This window comes from Otolemur garnettii, unplaced genomic scaffold (assembly GCF_000181295.1).
Source record: "Otolemur garnettii isolate 467f Iridium unplaced genomic scaffold, OtoGar3 scaffold00137, whole genome shotgun sequence".
NCBI lineage: Eukaryota > Metazoa > Chordata > Mammalia > Primates > Galagidae > Otolemur > Otolemur garnettii.
This window is the reverse complement of record NW_003852532.1, coordinates 103222-110059: the sequence shown is the minus strand read 5'-3', so window position 1 is coordinate 110059 and position 6838 is coordinate 103222.

Sequence of the window (6838 nt, the reverse complement as noted above, 5' to 3'; positions counted from 1 at the left end):
TTCAGAGAATAGAGGGTCTCCATATCTTGTACAGTGCAAGGACGGCTTTATTGGGCTTTATATGGTCAAATACAGTATTTTCTATATGAGTATGTGCAAATAGGTTGGTTCAATGATTAAACCTTTCCTTTCTCCTTTGCAGTAAAATAATGGCACGACTCTTCAAATTATACTGAATCATAATTCTTTTTGGGGGGAGGCTGGGGCTGGGTTTGAATCCACCACCTCTGGTATATGGGGCTGGCATCCTATTCCTTTGAGCCACAGGCACCACCCAGATAAAGATGGTCGTTGAAGTGTTTTGAGTTCACAATTGCAGCTAAAGTTAATTGCTTCATATTAAATGTTAAATATTAAAGTAAAATGCTGTGATAGTTCTGCACAACTGTTTATTTACTATCACTTTGCTATAAATATGTACCCTGTTATACTATTTTAATATAGTTTTTATACTAAAGTTAACCTCCTCTTAGATCTTTTAAAAAGTTAGCATGTTAGTTAATGAGCTCTTAAAAATTACACCCCTCCCCCCACAACAATGACTTGTATGTCAAAGTCAGAGAAACGGAATGGCAGACTGAAAATAGTGAGAAAAATAATTTAAGAAAAAATAAAACGGAAAATTAATTGAAAAAGCCAGTGTGCTTCTGTCCACTGATGAAGAATTAGGAAGCATCATACTAGCAGTCTGCATATTCACTCTTTTTAATTGTTTCTACTTGGGGTTGAAGTTCTGTAACTGTACAAAATTATTTTTTTTTCCAAATATAAACTCAATCGTATTTCCTTAACTTCTTTCCTGGCAGAACACAAACAAAGGGCGTGACTAGAGAATACTGCAATCAGGAGAGCACCTTCCTGGTGTGCTTGTAAAATCCCAGTGCGTTCTGAGATGTAATTTGAGGGTGTGTAGACTGGTTCTCGATTGTTACAGTTATTAAAAATAAAATCACGTCTGTAGAGATCCAGCTTCCCACAAATAAGAGAGCAACTATCTGTGTCAGTAAAAAAGATAGAACCGCAAGACTCAAAGAAGGTAAATGCTCAAATTTAGTCTTTTTAAAACTATTTGTATCATTTTTTACTTTCCCCCTATGCATATATTTGAGCCCCCCACCCCCTAAAATTTTCTCTTTTAGATTTTAGGACCTAAAATCCAGCTTTAGTGAGAAGCTTGGGATCTCTTTGTTACCTGTGGCAAGTAGCAAGAACAGTTTCCAATTTCAAACAGCCCCGACGTGTGCGGTGTGCGGTGTGTGCGCCCGCACGTGTGCCCTGCCTCTGTGGGTAAATACGCAGCGTGCCGGGCAGCTGAAGCAGTCACCGGGGACAGGCCCCGAATCTGGCTGGGCGAATCAGGGTGCCACTGTGCAGGAGGGTATTACTTTCACGAGCGGCAGCTGTTCTTGTGACTATAAAGTTAAACACATCGGCTAAGGATATTCTGAGGCCAGTGATAAACAAATGTCTCAAAGATACATCCACACAACAGCACGTTTAGCCTTTTATGCCCGACAATGGGTGTCCCACATCAGCTTTCTCCTCTTCAGGTTTCCTGCAGCCCCCCGACTGTCCCTGTCACCCAGTGCCAGATGGGAAGTGAGAGCTCAGCCGATCCACCTCTTTGTGGTGGAAACCCCCAGAGCTTCAACTCCAGGCTACAGGTTACCGAAGCCGTCATGAAAAATTCAGAGCTGATATTAACAAGTCTGCTGAAAGTAAAGCGCGTGTCACATTATCCACCCTGCCTTTCAGTTAATACTAAAGCGACTGTCGCCAAAGGAAGAAATGCATACTTGCTGCGTTTGTGCTCAGAACCATTGGGATGGTGCAGTGTAGATTCCGAAGTAGGAAGAAAGATGTTGCAAAAACAGAAGAGAGAAAGGTCAGACAGCCCAAGTACTCAGAGTTCTAGAGACCGGAAAGTACAATAGTGAGTGGGAAGGAAGTGGCCTCCTAATGCTTGGAATGAAATATGGAGATATTGTGCTGAAGTGCCGGTTCTGTAGCTTCAGCAAATGATTAAATATGTCCAGAATTGTTCCATGTATACACGGCTTCTGTACTTTTCCAGTAATAAATCTGTTTTATAAAAGTTCTTTTAATTAAAGGGAGACAATCCTCTAGAAAATTTGCTGGGGTTTTAAAAAAGGAAGTACTTAGGATAATTTCTTGAACGCCTGCTCAGTCCCAAGCCCTTGCTATACTCTTAGCACTTTCCGGGTATTTTTCCGGTCACTTCTCACAACTGGCCGGTGCTATTTATTATTCACACCATTTCTCAGGTCAGGAAACTGAGGCACGGGGAGGAGAAGAGAGAAGTGATTTGCCCCTGGTCTTGTAGTCAGTGACAAATTTAAACCCAGGCTGTCTCTTTCCAGATTTAGCCACTACTCTGTTCCCATTGCCTATTATTTATATTCTGATGAATACAAGAAGTTTAAAAGGTATTATAATGTCCAACTCCCTTCCCAAAGCAATAGAGAGAGGTTTCATGTCTCAAAGAAAAAAGAAAAAAAAAAGAACAGTATTTTACAAATGAAGTTAATGTCCCTGTTGACAACCGGCCTCGATTTTATTTCTCTCGAATCTTCCCCAAAGGCAACTATTATCATGAGTTTCATGTATATTTTAAAATATAATTTTGTGTAAATATATGTGGTATTATGTCACATTGTATGTGTCTTTCTACAGCTTTCTTTTTTTCTCAACTTTATGATTTTTGAACTCTCTCCATATTAAATACAAAACTTTAAAAAGAAACTCACAGAGGATGATGAGTTGTGAGAATTTAACAGGAGGGGAAACAGCAATAACCCAGCTATAGGCTACAGTACATATATTACCTCCTGAGCTGAATGGGATTTAATGGGAGCTCATAGGAGGTCTTAGCATGAATGCAGTGATTTAGTGGCCAGGCATACACATCAACCAACTGTCAACCTCCTTTGGTTCCCATCCCCCTTTTTAATGAAATGAGGGAGCCATACCTCATCAGAAACATTAGGGAAAATATTTTTAAGTCTCTTGTAAAGAGAAGAAGTAAGAAGTTTCAATTATTCTTTCTTTTCAAAATGTACTCATGTGTTGCTGTCAGATCATAAAGTGCCTGAAATTTCATCAGGGTATAAAATGTTCGTCAAGTCTAATGTTATAGCAAACACAATTTAAATATATAAAACTAAGCTACCGTGCAACTTCCATAGTAAAGTTTCTAAGTAGCTAAGAATAGAGGCAAGTTTATACTTTGCTTCCATCAGATAAAAGGTAATCTACATCAAGGAAGGAAAATATGAAGTGAATTGACATTACACTATTCGACCACAACCAAACCCTCTTGGTAATCTAAGCAAAAGCTATTTAGTAATAAAACCTCAGAACATAGCTAGGATGCATCATTCCATAGTCCAACCCTGTCACTGCTCTAAATCAATCTTTAAAGAAAGCAGAGAGGGAGGAGTGAGGGAGGGATAAGCAGAGTGATTAAAAATATCAGTCCATATGATATGATTATTATTCTCTAGCACTTGTGAGTTTTATTAAGGTCAACTAGGGATGTAACACAGCTGAACTAATCTGTGGAATGAAATATTTCACTGAGAAACTGTCATACAATCCAGCATGTGCTAGCTAGTGCCATTTACTAAAAATTCACTGTTTGAAAGCCAAGGATAAGAATTACCTATATTAACTAACATTAGAGTTTCACCTACTCCCCAATTTCATTCTCAAAGTCAAAATACCTGATCATGAAAGGATGTTGGATATTATCAAAAGCTTTTTCTGCATCAGTTGAGAGAATCTTATGGTCTGTGTTTTTTATTTTGTTTATGTGATGAATTATATTTATAGATTTACGTATATTGAACCAGCCTTGAGACCCTGGGATGAAACCCACTTGGTCATGGTGTATAAATTGTTTGATGTGCTGCTGGATTCTGTTTGCTAGGATCTTGTTGAGGGACCACACCTACGGTGCATTTTACAAGGGTATTTGTTAAATTTACTAAGTGTAGAATATAAATGTCTTAACACACACACACACAAATCAAAATACCTATAATTTATTTGATTTTAAGAGGATAGTTGCCTTTGAGAGAAATGCAAAATTTCAGATTAATTATAAGAGCCATGTAAGATTGCTTGGTAGTCGTAAGTGTTGCCATAGTTGGTAAAGATTCAGTAAGCAATGGTAGCAAAATTACAATCAAATGAAAAAAAGAAATCCTAATATTGTTCTATTGTCATCATGTGGATTTTTAATCCTCATTTATTTGTTGACATTTGTACTTTCTGCTAGTGTCCCAGGGTCAGATGGCCATTCAAGTACCATTTAAAATGCTAATAAGTGGAATAGAAGAACCTCTTTATTATCGTTTTCCTTTACCTTATAAACAGTGTTCAGTTACTCCAGCGCTGAGCAAGCTTGGCAGGATAGACATTTTAAATATCACTTCAACTTATATTAAGTAGATAGTCTCTCATCACAGAACCTAATAGCTGATATTTCTGGACAGTGTCTAACTTCTGGGAGGATATCTTAAAAAAACAACCCTTGTTTCCAACATTGAAAATGTGAAGATAATTCTGATCCATATACAGTCCCATTTATGAGAGGCATCATTCAATCTTTCTTTTCCTGATAGCCAACAAGAGTACTTTTGTTTTATTTATGAATCTGATTATTTAGATAACTCCTACTGCTTTTGAAGTATTCAATATGCTCATTTAACCAACTAGACTGTAAATTACTTGAGGACAGCCAGAATAGTGCTTCTTTGCGTATAGTAATGCTATAGTAAGATGTAGGTCTCAGGAAATTTAATTGATTTGATCCAGAATTGAAATTTATAGTTTATATTTGTATTTTAAACTACCACTAGTAGCCATTCCATTTCCAATTCAAAATTCATATGACTGGTTTTTAGACTTTGGATTTTTTTTCTAGCTTTCACATAACCAACTTCAAATACGTAGGCTATATCAGAAATTTTATACAATAATTGAATGTCAAAATCTGGCTTTGCAAGTTGCAATTTCTATTACCCTAATTGTATGTCCATGAAAAATAAGTACAACTTTCTACTTTTTAAATAGGATAGAAACTCAAAGAAATTCAGCAACTTGATTTCTATCACATGTTTATTCCTCCTGGAAACTGTATCATCTGTTTTTCTATAAAGACTTAATTTTAGGTGTGGCATTCGTAGCTCAGTGTTTAGGGCGCTGGCCAGTACTCCAGGGCTGGTGGGTTCGAACCTGGGCTGGGCCTGCTAAACAACAAGAAGAACAACAAAAATAGCCAGGCATTGTGACAGGGCCCTGTATTCCCAGCTACTAGGGAGGCTGAGGCAAGAGAATCACTTGAGCCCAAGAGTTTGAGGTTGCTGTGAGCTGTGATGTTATAGCACTCTACAGAGGGCAAAAAGTGAGACTCTGTCTCAATAAAGGAAAAAAGTGTTAATTTTAAAAAGTTTTACTCCTTATTAATATAATAAAGCTGGATTTTTATCCCTAATATACACAAAAATGGAAATTTCAGAGAAAGATGGTCTTACTTGGGGTGTTGCTGTATTATCAACACAACACTCAGGTTTCTATTAGTGAAATAAATTATTGAAATATTTGTCTGGATTTAACTCTTTTAACTTTTTGTAACTTTTTTCCTGAAAAGTCAGATCTATACTATAATTCTTAGGCTTTAGACGTGACCTTTAGCAATAAACCATCTTACATATGGTATCAGACAAAACTACACACAAGTAAAATTGAATTATCCTCCTCTTCATTGTCAAAACTCTGATAAAAGTCAATGGCTACTGAGAATTTACAGAAGCCCTTTCTTTTTAAACTTTGTGAAAAGTGAGCTAGTTGTTTGACTTTAAAAAGATGTTTATAGGGTGGCGTCTGTGGCTCAAGGAGTAGGGCAACGGCCCCATATACCAGAGGTGGTGGGTTCAAACCTGGCCCTGGCCAAAAACTGCAACAACAACAAAAAAGGCTGTTTATATAAGTACTACATATGATATGACACACGAGTTACCATGCAAAGTGCTAAAGCAAAAAACTTGGCTGAAAATATTCCTGCTGTCTTCATTATTTTGGAAAACTACATTCACGGGAACATTTTACAAAATGCATTTTGGTGGCCCAGGATTCATGGCAGAGATCATGAGCTTCCTGTTGGAGTTTTTTACTTTTAACTAAAATACTCATGAAATTTTATTTTATTTTGAACTGCATGTCTAGTCTAAGCGAGCATTTAAAATGTTACTTTATTGATAATGAGCTATTGAGTCCAAGCGCAATGATGTACTGAAAAGGTTATTAAACTTTTGTTTTTCTAAAAATTTTCATGATTCATCTCACGTTCTCCTGTCACATGTTGGCACAATTAACTTAATGGCATCAATTAATAATTCACTGACTTTTTATATTCAAGTCAAGTCTGTGATGGTTCCATATGACATTCATTTTTGTTTTTTAATTTTCCAAGTCTTTATTCCTTACTGTCCAGCATTGTGCTGACATACCCCTGGCTGCTTTTATACTTCTTTACTGTTTACTGAATAAGTAATTGAAGAGTGAGCCGTAGCCACTCCTTTCCCAGGTTACTGCCTTGCCACTAGATATGCCACTTTTCACATTTTTCACTGGTTTAACTTTATAATCCTGGGAAGAAAGTACATATGTGGTGGGAGAACTCAAATAGATACGTGAAAGTGAAATAAGGGTAATGTCCTAGGTGATGCTTTTCTCTTCTTAAAAATTGGATGATTGGCTCAACACCTGTAGCTCAGTGGCTAGGGCACCAGCCACATACACCAGGGCTGGTGGG